The 15,400-nt window shown below is 42.9% G+C and overlaps 1 long non-coding RNA gene across 1 annotated transcript in view; it reads right to left on the bottom strand.

Annotated features, from left to right (window-relative positions):
* LOC135422246 (uncharacterized) overlaps window positions 1–15,400 on the bottom strand; it is a 50,650-nt gene that overhangs the window by 30,866 nt on the left and 4,384 nt on the right. The window contains exon 2 of the long non-coding RNA XR_010434390.1: window positions 5,879–5,959. This is a non-coding gene — a long non-coding RNA (uncharacterized LOC135422246). The remainder of the gene's footprint in view (window positions 1–5,878; window positions 5,960–15,400) is intronic.

Genomic DNA, 15,400 nt, shown 5'->3' with positions numbered 1-15,400 from the left:
CTATTGGTGAGTTTTGGGGGTCTTTTTGTGCATTAAAACCTAAGGAGCCCACCAAGATTTTAAGGACAAAACACATTGAATTGCCTCAAGACAATTCAAGAGCCTTCAAGCAGTGGTGATACAAGTTTTCCCTCACACCAAACTTTTATAATTATAGCCAGCCAGATAAGGATCACAGAGAGCCTTCCTGCTGTTCCTGCCCGGGAGGTCTCAGGTTCAGCACAGCTCTGGAGCTGCCACTGCACAAGCACAAACGCCCCCGAAACTTCAAATCATGAAACACCCCCTTCCAAAACAAGACTCATTCCTGCAGTTTGCACGTACAATGCACAGAACAGTCTATCCTGAGTAAAAAAATACTGTTTGTTTGCTTTTAAACCAACCTACCTTGTATCAGTTTACAAGCAAAACAACCTCTACTAGCAAGTGTTTTTGTTGTACGGTTATGTCTGCAGCCTGACCTTTGCTTTCATAGGGCTTGATTTGAAGAGAACAATAAAAGCCTTTCTATGGTCACCATTGTGGGGGGAGAACTCAAATTCAGTGGAATAATATAGCAGTTTGCATTCTTTAATCATATGATACAATACACAAAGCAGACTGTATTTTAAAATGCTCCAGAATTGTACAGGCCAAAAATAAAGAGCAAAATTGGTCACATCTGAAATCCTTTATGTTGGTGTATGGTCACCTTCCAGCTGACAAACATCTACCACCAATGTCAGCTGTGTCAAGAGCTGGGCAACTAAAAAAAACCCAGGAAATAAGCATCACACAAATCCAGAGGTAAAGACTTATAAGAACAAAAATTCAGTATTTAATATTTTTTTGCCATTTAGTCCTGAGAAAGATTTCTGGTATGAACATAGTTTCTAGTGTGTCAGCAGGATGTGCAGATTGCTGCACCACGTTATACTTTAAAGAGGACTTGTCAACTGGGGAAGGACTAGGGGGGGTTAGGTTTTTACTTTTTAGAAAAAGAGTGATTTCATTGAAGTACAACAGTCTCTGAAAGACAGTGAATATGTGATTGCTAACAAAAAGCTTTGGTTCAAGGACTAGAGCAAAGATGACCTTATGAGAACAGAGGTTACCGAGTCCATAAACAACACCCTGCTGCTTCTAAAGTTTGATGCTGCAGCAGGGCTGGATGGCATTTGTCATTTTTCTCCAATCTATTTTCCTGTATGTTTGGTAAAAAGAACCCCTTTGGAAAAGCATTAATAACATAGCCAAACTCATATTTGCATTGTAACAGCAAAAAAACCCTATTTTTCCAAATGTTATGCCTTTTTTCTCCCAAAAGTGTAAATCAAACTGATTTTTGGAAGAACTTGGTCTTGAGTTTCCAGGTACTGTATATACAAATACAGGTTAAAAAATCCATAGGTCCCTGCCAGATATTAGGTCTCCATTGTCAACAGCTGGTTTTGATAAAACCAGGCCCAGTCCCTCCCCACACACTCGCTCACTCAGTACCAGCCTGGCTCCTGATCCATCTTCAAGGCATGGAAGCCCTTTGGTGTGCATTTTGTACCCGGGGAAGCACAGGGCTCCATGAGACATTCAAAGCCACCAAGGTGGTGATCCCACCTTCCAGCTGGCACTGGGACCACCCTGCTGTCTGCTCCTGCCTGGGGGAACACCCTCACATCACTGTCACCACAGCTCACCGGGACCAGGCCACTTGTTTCCCCAAGCACTTTTGAAGATGCAGTCTGTTTACTCTTTCTGTGGAAAGATAAGCTTCTTTAGAGCTCCCTCTGTTGTAAAACAGAAGAAAAAAAATTAAATTTTAATTCCCACAGCAATTTCCACAAGGACTGATCATTTTTATATAGGAGAGGAAACAAGTTTTAAGATACATAAGCTAGGAGTTAAATTAAATTATCTCAGGTGTTAGTAACCACTGGGGAATATGGAAGTTTTGTGCTAAAAAAAAAAAGAGAGAGATTTGATGCTCTCAGCATTGGTTTGTTTGGTTTTTATTTCCACAGTTTTTGAAAAATCTTTTCTCAGTGGCAGACTCTGCCCATACTGGGATAAGCTCAGCTTTAGTGTTACATTCATTATTTGTGGGTCACAGTAGGGTGCATATGACCCTATGTTCGACATGGATGGCTAATTCAGAGTAAGACTGAGTGAAATGTTAGCAAAGTCCTGAGAACACCACAGGTACACACCATGAGTGCACTGAAATGACTGAGTAAGCCAAACCAGAAGGACATGAGGAAGCCTCAGTTGTGATAGCAACTGATGTGACATTTTAAAAGGACCACAAGATACCTAATTCTGGACTAAAGGCAAGAGAACAGAGATATCACCTTGAATTTGAAAGTAGTTAGAGCATACCTAGCAGTAGACCATAAAAAATCAACTGCATTGGAAGGGATTTCCTTTGTAATATCCATTGATATAGAGCTTTTTGAAACTTGGAATTTTAAAAAATAGTAATTTGGGGTGGATTTATGCCATGCACAAATTTTACTCATTCAAACCTACCTTCTGTGTTGGTATGCTTAAGTTTCCCAAGTGTGAACAGAAACCCAGTTCAGCTGTGCTCAGCTCTGGTTTCTCCCTCTGTTCATCAGGCAGGCTTCCCTACCCCATCCCAAATACTGCCCTCTGCCTGTTTTCTCTCCAGAAAAAAAAGGAAGACCTACCAGTATCGCCACCTTTCCTGAGAGTGGGACAAGGGACAGGCACACTTTCAGTTTACAGCTGTTAAATTGGACACCGCCACGTACTCACACAAAACTTCAAGTTAGCTGAATGTAATGTCTGCTGGGCTGTTGTAACAGCTGTAACGCAGAGTTAGGAGGGTCAGAGGGGATTCTATCACTCACTACTACGTCAGGAGCACAGGGGAGGTGGGCAGAGAGCCTGTGTGACAGCACGGTGCTGTCCCAGCCGTTCCCAGAGCACGCAGGGACACTGCAGCTCCGAGCCCCGCAGGCACAGCCACAGGGGCTGTGTGCTGTGGCTGTTCTCAAGCACAGCTCCAGCACAGGGCAGTGCACCATCCACAGATCACTTCTTTCACCCTCCACTACAAGATCAGGGTTCAAATTCTCCTTGGTTGCTCCCTCAAACACCACCCTTTGCATTCCCTGATGAGAGACCATTAGCCCAGACCCTTGGTCCATCTGGGAAGCACCGGGGGCAGAACCCCAACAGCTGGGGAAATGGGGCTACTGGGACCACACATCATCTGTGCAGGAGAAAAAACAGAGGCCAAAATAGAAGTAGTCTCTGTTTCTCCAGAAAGGATGACTCTGATGATCACAGTGACTCCTCCAGCTCCCTGAGTGTCCTGTGGTGGCCTGTGAGTGCCCCTGGGCAGTGGTGCCACTGCCACCCAACAAGTCAGAGGAGCAAACAGAAACCCTCGTTGTCCTCACGGGGCCAAATTTGACTGGAAAAGCAGCATTAACATTTCTGGTATCCCCAGGGTAACACAAGCATGTTTTTAACAGGGAAATAATTACCACATCAGAGCACAGAGTGCAAATTAGGATTAAAGGTGCAGCTTGATTCTTAAACAGGAATCCAGCAACATTGTATAGCAACAGTCACATCTCCAAACCCTCCCCAGGATTAAGTGATAGGGATACAGCAAGGCTGTAAACAAGCCAGCCAAATCTTTGCTCTGAAAGCAGCTCATGCAGCAGGTTCCAGCCCTGCTGTGCAATTCTGATGCTGCTGATGTGTTCCAGTGGTGTGTCCCAGTGCACCTCCAGAGCTGAGGTGAAAAACACGGCAAACGAGGTGAATGCAAACATTGTGGAGAGGGTTGAGATTTTTCTCTCTTTGCCTTGGAAGGGACACAAATAGCTGAAGGCTGGAGGTCACTGGAGCCCCCCAGCAAGTCTTTGTAATAATAGACAGCAATCTGCAGGTCTGCAGGTGATAAGCTATCGTTTTTCAGAAATATTTTGTGTGCCTCCTGCTGAGCTTTTCTGGCATTCAAGGGACAGATCAATATTTGGTATTTTCACTACGCTTGAGGTGCTATTGTTCTTTGTATCTGAAAACAGAGTAACTGTTCAGATGTTTATAAAGGTAGCCAGGGCAGCATCAGAAGGAATGCAAACCAGAAAGAAGCTAAAATATATTAAAACATGTAAAAAAAGTCTTCACACTCAAGTTAGTCCAAAGGTTCTACCAAAACAAAGAAACAATTTGTTTCTTGAGCAACTCATAGAGAAACTGTTGAGTATCCACAACTAGGAGCTATTGATTCCCTTTGTGAAATTATGTCTAAAAATTGGAAGTGAATGCAGAACAAAGACCATAATGAGCATTGGGGGTATTTTTTGCATCTTCAAGGCAGTATTATTGGAATAGTTGTTTTGTGAATAACAGAACAGGCATAGGCTTACATATTTGCCATGATATAGCTAATGGACCTTGGGATTTCACTCACTTTTGAGTGAATGAAGCCTCTGCCAGGTTATATTTCTGTTTGCATGTGGCATGTTTAGTAGAGAGAAGGATCAACCATGTTTGTCTGTCAGTTGTTATCACACTTCATGCTACATTTTCTTCACTTGCTGTTAGCAAAGGCACCCATGTTTCCACCACTGTAAAGTGAAAAGCTGCATTGTTGGGAAAAAAACTCCAACAAAACCCAAGATAAGCAAGGGCGTCTGCACATCCCAAGGCAGTCACTGAACTGTGCTGTGCTGTCTGGGCTCTGCAGACAAAAGTGACACCAAAAATGTTTCTGTTTCTTCCCTAATGTGTAGTTACTACAGCAACAAGGCTGTCACCTTGTCAGGCAGCAGCCACTGCTCAGGCTCACAGCTTCCCATGGCATCAAAAGCAAACTGGCCTTGGCTGCAGTCAGCAGTAGCTGAACTGTTTTAGAGATGTGGCAGAAGTGCATATAACCATGTGTAAGAATGGTTACAGGCTGCAGATCTGTGTCACAGCAAGTGTGTGACTCGCCCCATCAGCCTTCAGCTCAGGATCCATTCCAGCTCAGTCTCCTGTCTCCCAGGCATCCTGTTCACTACAGTACAGCAGCAATGAGGTTAAAACCTCACTTCTGAATAGTACAAACTGCAATAGATGGTTAACAGAGAAAGAAATACATAGGTATTGCATCATCCCATCCTTTTTTCTGCCTACCTTCAGCTCTACAGCACATGGAAACACAGGGGTAAAACACAGTTTAAAGGGATTAAAGGGCTTATCAGAGGCTAAGCAGAGCAGCAACTCAATCTGGTCAGAGCACAAGCACCTAAAGGCTGAGATCTCCAGGGCCTCCCAGCCTTGACCCTGCACCTGATGTAAGAGCTGCTCTTCTCTACAGTGAGTCAGTGAAGGGCCCAGAGTAAATCCCCTCAGATTTGCAGCCAAGAGCTGCATTGGATGGCACTGACCTCTCTGGAGGAAACCAGTGTTTATTCTCTTGAGGTCTCTCGTGTGTTGAAGGCAACCAACAAGCAGACACAGAGCACAGCATCACTCTGCAATCATCAGTCCACAGCCACTTCACTGATGGGTCCACAAATACAATTGCAAAGGAGATTCATCATTAATTAACTGTATTTTTAATGGCGTTGCACAGGGTTGGTCTTTGACACTGGGCTTTTCAGTGTCTTTACCTATAAACCGAAAAAAATACAAACTGTTTGGATATTAAATCCCCTGATGACACATCTGTTTGAGAATGGTAAATAGCAGTAAGAGCAGGGCTCCAGGAGAAAGCAATTGCTTGACAGACTGGCTGTGTGCACTGGAAGCAGCCAGATGTAAGTCTGTGCATTTGGCCTGGACACCACAGGCTGTCACTGCCTCCTTGGTGAGCTGGTCTGCAGGGGAAGCAGAACCACCCCCAGCACCACAGGGAACATGGGCCAAAATGACTTACCCCATCCCCAGGTCTCTGGGTGGAAACACTGGGTGAAGCAAAGACGACACATTCCTGCTGCATATTCTGTTGGTGTAAACCCTGAAAAAAAATACCATGGTTCTGATATCCTTAATTCAAGTAGGACATTTAAAAAAGGAGAGAAGATTCAGAGTTATGAGACAATGCCAAGTCCCACAAGAGACCAGGTGAGAGGCTGAGGGTCTGCTTAGTTTGGTCTCGTCTGAGTTGAACGTGCCCTTTTAATGTTAAGGAGGTTGTGCTTGTTGCACCATATTTGTGCAGTACCCCTGTTGTCCAAAATAAGCTAGGAAACTGTATATGTTTCTCCTTTATACATACAACTTTTTAGGACTCATGGTGGAAGAGGGGAAATTGATGACTTTTCCCTGAAGCAGCAAAGATTATATATTCAGGGTATTAATGCTCTTTATGGTATTACACACTTTTGATGCACAGAGTTAGGCAAAACTTTTAATTCTGATCATATTGTTAAGGAACATCATCATAATTGGTTTGTCTTCTTGTGTACTGTAGTGCATAGTTTGCTCTCCAGTTAATCTGGGAATGTCACTTAACAAGTTCCACGTTAATGTGAGGATCTAAGAGCAGAACGAAGCTCTCACGCTAGATCTGTTCCAGTGGGACACAGTTTACAGCTTTTGATCCTTTATATGAAATTAATGGTTTGAAGTTTGTTATAGGGTGTGTCCTGCAACCTGCAGTTTGTAGAGGCACATGAAATGGGTGTTCTGAAGACCATTCTAGACTTTTCAGACACAAAAAACCATGGTGGCAGCAGGTAAGGCTTGATGAAAACATGATTTCTGCTAATCTTATGGTCCTACCTACATGACAGAACAGCATTGTGACATTACCCGTGACAGCAAGTCCCTCAGAGGTTTTGAACAAGCTGTCTAATTTTGACCCTGTTGTTTCTGTATCCAGTCAGGTCAGGAGAAAACAGAGTTTCTTCAATCCACAGCAGAGAGTGGGATCAGCTAACACTAGTGAGGCTCCTGAAGAGAGTATGTGTTGGGTAATGAAAATACAGGCAAAGAATTTAATTCTCATAAAGGGAGTTCCCTTTGCAGTGCTGTGAGAAACAAAAAGAAATCCTGTTTTGACTAGTTAATTGAGCAAACATTCCATCCTGCCCTAAAATATGCTTGCTATGCTTTTTTAGATTTTTTTTTTTAGAAGTGTATCGCTCCTTAGCATGTTCATGTCTCCACCAGTCTGAGGAGCAACTGTCTGTTCCAGTGCCTGGGGCTCACCTGCTGCTCCCCCACTGCTGTCAGGATGGATTTCTGGACAGAGCTGCAGCAAATCATTTCATGCAGTGGGAAAGGGAAGGCTTTAACATGCCCCAGCAGACTGGTTGTGCTGCCTGCTCCCCCAGTCTGTCCCTGCTGTCCCAGTGCTGTTTGTGGCAGCTGCCAGCCCTGCTTTGCTCACCCACCTCTCCCAGAGGCACTGGCTGAGCACTTTTCCTCGGGGGGCTGCTCCAGCCCTGCCAGACTGCCCTTCTGGCCTCCTTCAGATGAAATCCAAGCCTCTCCCATCACTGGCAAAACTCCTCACAACTCTCCTCTCCTCTCCCTGGTGCTCTGGCCTATCTCCCTGTCCTCGCTGTCCTTTTCCATCACACACAGGCCCCCTCACCGTGTCCCTGGCCCTGCCCCTGAGGGGACCCTGCCATCCCCATCCCGTGCCACCCTGTGCCTGCATGCCAGCACTGCATGCCCACAGACATGCCAGGCCTGCACCACGTTGCCAGGCTCTCTCTTTTCTGTGCTGTACTCTTGACATGTTTTCAGCCTCATGCAAAGCTCATTCAACCAACAGAAAGAGCTGCTTTGACTTTAATGGATTTCAAATGAAGACTTCAGACTGTGCCTCCAGAGCAGCACAGAAATAACAAGTGTTGTGCAGAGATACCCAAGCCAGCTTTAAACTAATTAGGCTGGATCCCATAACTATCTAATCATACAGGGAGCTCAGTGCAGGGTAATTTACCCTAATGAGACTGTAAGCTTGTCAAAGGAGAAAGCCTGTGTTTGCTTCAGCCCAGTTCCAATTTAACATCACACTGCCCTTTAAGAAACACCTACTCACTATTTAAAATCAAACCAGCACATGTCAAGATAATCTCTCTTTGTGTAGTAATGCAACTACACAGAGCAACTAAACACGTCGAAAGCTAATGTCTAAAACCTTCAGTGCCTCACAGTCACTCTTCTCCTCTCTCATCTGCCTTCTGTACATGTTACACGTACCTACAAAACAAACATTTTACGGAACAGAAGGAAATGCAGAGTGCAAGAGAATACGTGATTTATCTATCAATTTATTAGGGTGGGGAACAGTAACAAATGCTTTGTTCCACAGCAGACACAGAGACTGCTATACCTTTCTATGTAAAAATGTATGTGTTGGTGAGTATTATTATAGCCTTTCAAAATGCACAAATAAGACACATGACTCTCCAGGCAAAAGCACAGGTTTCCCCTTGGAAGCCAAAGACAATAACACCTGCAGTCTTCAGGCACAGGAAAACCTGCTAAATTCCATATAAGAAGGAAAGAAAATTCCTTTATTTCCGCGTATACTCCAAACAGCACTTACGCAAAGCCTACGGCTTAGGCTTCGCTTCAAAATGGTATTTTCTGTCTTACATTTGCACATAATTTTCTGATTTTTTTTCCCCCATTCTGATATAAGGAAAACTTTGATTCTGTTTAAAGTCCATACACAAGCATCCTTGTCATGTGCATTCTGCCAAGATTGTCTAAATCAAGTGCCCACATTTCTGAAAGGAGATGCCTGACTTCTGACAGTGTTTTTCATTCAGCTGGAGCCAGAGCTATCTCCACACTCTTAAAAACCTGCCAACATGAGCAGCAGCCTAAACATGGGCTTGGGAGTGTAACTTTGGGTTTGCAGTTTTGAAAGGTGTGATTTGAGTTTACTAAGCACTCCTTACACCAAATACCATGTGTTCCCCACAAACGGCTTCATTCTTGAGAGCAGAGCAGAAGAGGAAGGCACAGCACTGGAGGAATGTTTGTGAGCATCTTCCATGGAACTCTGTCAGGCCTGAGAAGATCTGCAGCTGTCCCTGCAAAAGTCAGAGCTCTGAAAGAGCAGGCTGAGGGCAAAGGCACACACAGGTACCACAGTCTGGGATTGTGGGGGGCTTCTTGATTTTGTTACCCAACCTCCTTTGGTGCCTTCCCAAAATTCCTTCCTTTCCTCCAGTGTGAAGTCAAGGGTAAACTCTAAAGTGAGAATATTTGTGAGTTTTCCATGAGCTTTAGGAAGAGAAAGTTACAGCCCAGCTAGAGGCTTTAAAAAAATCCCCTCTCGTGCCTCAGAAAAACACAAAGTGGAGCTTGTAAGCAGCTACCAGGGGTGAGACACCATCCTTTGAAACTGCCCCCTCCCTCCAGGACAGACCTGAGGCAGGTTGCTGATTTGGGAGTTTTTGTTCCTCACTGACCACAGACTCTCTGACCAGAGAGAGCCAAAACTTAGGAAAAGCAAAAAATGGGATGTGCTGAAGAAATGTCTGCTAACCCCCAAACATTTCTCCAAATTTGTGCTTCTCTATTCTCAGCACCCAGCAGAAATGACTCCTATGTATGACCATGGCCAGCTGATCCTGTTTCTTTTAATTATAAAAACTCCACTGTTTTTTCAAGCTGAAAATAGTAAGGCTTCATTTAAATTTTTATGGAGAAAACTACTCAAATATTTCAGAAAGCTTATCCTAAAGAGCTAAATCCTGTATTTTGGCAAAGCTCTACACAACTTTGCTAAATTGAGATTATTGCATCTATTTTTCAAAACCTGTCCACAGGTATTTTTCAAAACCTGTTCTGTATTTTTAAAATACAGAAATATAAGCAAAAAGTATAATTCATTTTCTAAAATCCTGAATCATTCTCAAGATCTTTATTAAAGTTAATGATTGATTGTCTCCATAATTAACATATTAGGTGATGTGCCTCATTTCACCTAATGTTAATGTTTTACTTTTGAGGGAGAAGTTTAAGAGTGCTGAAATATAATTCTGATTTGATAAGAAATGGGTTTTTTCCCAGTCACACAAATATAAGGTATTAGAGATCAGTTTAAATCAGCAAATGATAATTACATCAAACAGAGCTAGTAAGAGACTTAAGTAAATACAAATAAAGAAAAAATGTCTATAACAGGGATTTTGGGGTTTTTTTCAAGGAAAAATTCTCCCATGGAGAGATGAACTATATTTTGCCTAGAGTCAAAATGCAGTTGGTTGGCTGGTGGGCAGGGCAAGGTATGTTGTAGACCTGACAGGGTCTAACAGACATATTTCCTACTCCACCTAAATCCTGGCAAATACAGTCCATGACCAGGGCACTGAGTTGCCACTACACACACAAAGAAATGCATTTAAACTGCTTAGGGGGCTCTGTGCCAGCCAAGAGTGCCACCTTTATGGGTGACAGTGCAGGATCAAGAACAGGAAAACCAAGTTAATGTTGGCTTCTTGCTGCAATGATAGACTTAATAAAATGAGATTGTTACATAGCACAGCTTGACAAGCAATCTAATGAGGAAGGACAGCAATTGCAAGCATTTAGTAGTTTGTTTCTGTAGAAATACAAAATTTGCTTCAATGTGAGTAATCTCCACTGCCAGCACTGCAAGGCAGGGCTGGCCAGTCCCAGCCCCACTTGCATGGAAGGTGACTCCCCACTACCCCAGTAAATGTGGCAAAGGTTTGGGAATAAGGAGACACGCTTGTGTCTCCTCTTTCTCATCCTCTGCCCATCTCCAATGAATGGTACAGATTGCCATGGAGAACTCCCTGAGCAAAGCCTGCACCAGCTGACAGAATAGGACACTGAACTTTAATAATTGTGAGTTGAAAGCTACATTTTCTTTTGTATTTTTCAATATTCGTACCATGTTCAAAATTAGACTTTTTTTTTTCAGGGTGATGTTCCTAACCACATTTTTCAGAATTTTCTGAAATTCTGGAGAAACAATCCCAGAATTTTTACTTTCTACCTCAATGGAAGTTGGGGTTGCAGCTTCTCCAGGGACAGATCCTCACAGTGAGCTGTGTCACAGCCCTTCTTTATCTACTGTTCTACTACATATGTGCTTGTTTCATAGACTCACCAATGAAAAGTAAAAGGAAACTGCTCTGTGTTTGAGAGGAATTTTCTAGTGGGCATTCCTAGACTTTGCAAGAAGGAGTAATGCTACTCAGTTAATCCTAAAGTCCTGAAAGACCCAATATTTGAACATATTGCTTCTAGAAACTCTATCTCTTGAAAAATAATAGAAATTTAACTGATTTGTAGTCAGGAGATCCAATTAAATTTTTCTTAAATAATTTTCTCCAAATTCTAGATCAAATAATCACATTCTTTCTTCCCCAAATTGCCTTTTCAGCCTGGGTTAATTTCTAACCTGGCATTTTTTCAGTCCAGAACACCACAATCTACTGATCAAAAGTGTACAGTTTACTGTACTGAGTTAACTTTAAATGCCTCTCAGCTTTTTTTCCCCTCAAACCACCTCAAGTAACAAATTTACCTTCCCACTGACACCGCTGACAGCACTTTGTCATTCAGTTTTGTGTATCGTTTGGACCAAAGCCTGTCATTTCCTATGACGAAGATTTTTAAAATAACTAGAGATAGCAGGTGCTGAATGTGGCTGTTGTGGAGGGAATGCTGAACAACTTCAGAAACCACGCAGAACCTCCCGCAGAGACACGACAGACGTGTCCCGCTGGGTAAGGCACATCTGTACAAGGCTTTGGTGCACTGCCACCAGCTGCACGTTCACCAAGTCCTGCTTTCCGTGTAGATGCTCCAATCTGCAGTCTCATTAATTAGTGTTAAAATTCCCTTCCCAGGCCCCGGGGAGCAGAGGGAGCCCGTTTCACACCCAGCATTACCACCTAGTGGACACGGGCTGTGCTCCCGCGGCTCCGCTCCACCCTCCCATCCTCATCCCCGCGGGATAACCCCCATCGCCCCTGGCTGATGGATTCATCACATAAACTGCTCTGCCTGTGTTTGGATCATATTTGTTTGCTCTAAGTGCCCTACCACTGCAGCTCCACATCTAAGGAACTACAAAAAGACCCATTAAAGATTCAAGCAGGGATAAATCAAATCTCCCCAAGTTATTGTCTCAGCTTGACGCTCCCTGTCATTTTTCAACCTTTTCTTAATACTTTCTACTTCATATTAAAACACTTAGCATTTCTGAACTCTGAAAAAACCCAAGCTATCCTTCAAGATTCTTCATTTTATAAATATATTAAGGACACTGTTAACATGCTTTGGTCCTCAAAGGGAATGAGTGCCCTTGTTAAATTTAAAATCACATGAAACCTAAAGGGAAGAGAAAAGTCCAGAGTAAAGCATCTGGGACTAGACTGCAAAGCTATTTAGGTACCAGACTCCTGCTGATTTAGGAACCAACATACCTTGTAGACTAAAGCTGATTTATGATTCCCTTGGGGAATTCTGCATTTCATCACTGAATTTTCTGTTACCATAACACTTTGTCAACATCCTCATTCCCCCCTTTGCACCTCTCTCTGAATTGTTAATCTTCATTCTGCAAAGTCCATTAAAGGATTCTCTTTTACTTCCATTTCCTTTCATACTGTTTGACTGCTTTGAGTACCTTGAATTTCTGCTGCATTCCAGTCCTATCAGTCTCCTGCAATGTCTGTAGGTTTATAGTGTTGTATATATCAAAAGATTACACAAATTTAACTAAATCTATTTACAACTCCAGATTTTCCTGGTTTGGACACAGCCTATTTTTTCGTAAACTTCCATAATCCAGGAGCCTCTGTTCAGCTGTGCTTATTAATAACCCTCCCAACTTCAGCAGGATTTAGATCTTTCTGCCCACTATTGAGATTCCCAAGATTCTTAGATTTCTGCTACCCAGTCATTACTCCTTTTTTGCAAACAGACTTTTTCCAATGACTGTATTTTATTGCAGAAGAACAGCTCCATGCAATGCCTAAAATTCAGGCAAAAGTCCAGTGTTTTAAGTGGACAGATAAACTTCAAAAGCAATGACCTGGCACTCCTAAATCTGAAAGCTTAGAGAAGCATATCAGGGTGTATTTCCCACTGAAGCCAGGTCTAGCAGGGACAGGGACTGAGTGGTTACAGAGGTAGATGGCTCTAGGACATGGCTGTTACAATGGGCACACAGAAGCATTTGGAATATTTGAGAAGCCTTGTCTTTTTTTCTGTCTGAATGCTGCACATTTCTGACTTAACAGCAATTTTAATTAGAGCCTACCAATCTCAAAACCTAACAGCCTGGCAGCCCAGCAGGCTCCGTGGAACATGACCAACTACAAAAAATGAGACAATGTTCAAAAGCAAACCAGGTTATCTTCTTCCCATATGTCACTCTCAGCTATTGGCTCAACAACACTGCACCCCCAGGGTCATCATGTGTCCTGAACCTTTCCTCAGTTTGTAAGCAAACATCTCTTACTGTTTGTTTTACTCTGCCCCAGTAAGTTTAGGTAGCTTCATTTTACAGAATACTTTCCTTTGGTTTTGTAGAATGGTTGCTCATTTACACACGACTGCAAAACAAAAATAACAAAATATGATAAAAATACATTTCTCTACTGAAGTATGATTATTGCCTGTATTGTGGTACTAAGCAAGGGGCTGAGCACAGCTCCTTCTGTTAAGGCCATACCAAAACCTGCCAATTTGATTTACCAGATAAAAAGCTGGTTATTGCTTGAACTGTGTCCAATAAGGTACCAAACCATCACTGTGCTGTTCAGCAGAACCCCCAGTGCTGGAGGAGGAACTGCAGTGTCCTGGAGTGGAGCCAATGCCTCCAGTGCTTGTGTTGGGGGAACAGAACAAGATTGTTTCTGTGGGCCCAGTCCTGCACCTTTGCCTGAAAACATCCTTTCAGGCACAGGAGGTTGCCTGATAATGGACACGAAGACACACTAACCCCTTGAGCATTTGTTTGTTTTCTTCACCTGTGAAGATACATGAGGAGCTCAGGCTTCGTGCAACCACAAAATCACCCGTGTGTCACATAGTAAAGAAATCTGCTTGGTTTCCTGGGCCTGTCCTCAAACTAGCTTCTAGACACCTCAGACAGAAGGGTCATCTATGACTAGAAGAAAGGGGTATTTTGTAAGGCACTTTACTTCTGAAATACATATAGCAGGCTGCCCAAGCCCACCATGCATCCACTAAAACCTACACCCTGAAGATGGTGAGGAGGCCAGCGAGCCTGTCCCAGTGAGTGCTGTCACTTCAGTTCTCAGAGGAACAAACTCTACCCAATTAGCAGCTCTATACTAATAAAACTGCACAGTAAACTGAAGGGGACATATTCATTTCACTGTACTGGTTTAACTCCAGCAGTACAAGCTGTGAGCACACAAGGCTTTGGTAGATATAAAGAGAACACATTTCCTCTTAAGACACTGGGGTAAGACTTAATTCCATTAAAGTCAGTGGAATGACACTGGTGGTGAGTGAGGCCCAGTGCCTTTGATAACGAATATTCCTGTAGCTGAATCCCCTTGCAGGCCAATTAATTACCTCCATACCCTGCTGGTGCGTTCCAAATTTTATTTTTATTTCAAAATCAAAGTTAAATAACTAGAAATTATCATGTGGCTGAGCCAAACTGTGACTTTATGGGTTTTAATTTTTGAGATTAAAGCGAAGTACAAAGACACACCCAGTCAGCAAAGTCTGGAGACAATAAGATGTAAAGCAATCCTCCTTCTGACCTCACATTAACACAGAAATCACCCTACAGCATGCAAGTGTCAGCCAACAACGGCACCTACTTATTTCCTGTCAGCTTGTCCCTTTGATCTAACCTGATCCTTCTTCACTTTATTAAAAACGTTCTAATCTTTTGTCTTTGATCTCCCTGTAGGATTCTTCAAAGAGCTTCAAATTAGCAAACATGCAAACAACAAAAAAATGTACTCTGTATCTGCAAGAAACAATGATGTGGGGAGCCGTTTCCTTCCTCAACACACAAGTTTAATGAGGGGCAGCATTTTAAAGCCAAAAGATGCCATACTTATCTGTTGTTTATTGGCATTAGGGTGGATGACAGAGCCCAAGCTTTTTTACTGGGGGTGCTTTGCTCTGAAGGTGTAACAAGGCAGCCCAGCAGGGGTAGCAAAAAAGCCATGTGCATACTTCATTCAGGACGCCAGATGAAAGGATTATGTCACATTCAAGAGCAACAAAGAGCTCTGTTTAAGTTTGTACCAGGCTGGAACTGTGGGGCAGCCGTTAAAGACCACCAAGGTTTTAAACAAAACCGGACACTTTTAAGTTTCCTCAAGCTTTCCTTGTAGTAAATCCACCCAATATGAAGGGAATGTCAGTATCTCCCACAAGGAAGATCTCTGAAGCTTAAAGGGAAAACAAGTTTATTGTATTTTGATGTGTGTAAAACCCCTTTGTCTATTTTAAATAT

Source organism: Pseudopipra pipra, chromosome 14 (genome assembly GCF_036250125.1).
Source record: "Pseudopipra pipra isolate bDixPip1 chromosome 14, bDixPip1.hap1, whole genome shotgun sequence".
Taxonomy (NCBI): Eukaryota; Metazoa; Chordata; class Aves; order Passeriformes; family Pipridae; genus Pseudopipra; species Pseudopipra pipra.
This window is presented reverse-complemented; position numbering and strand designations above follow the sequence as displayed.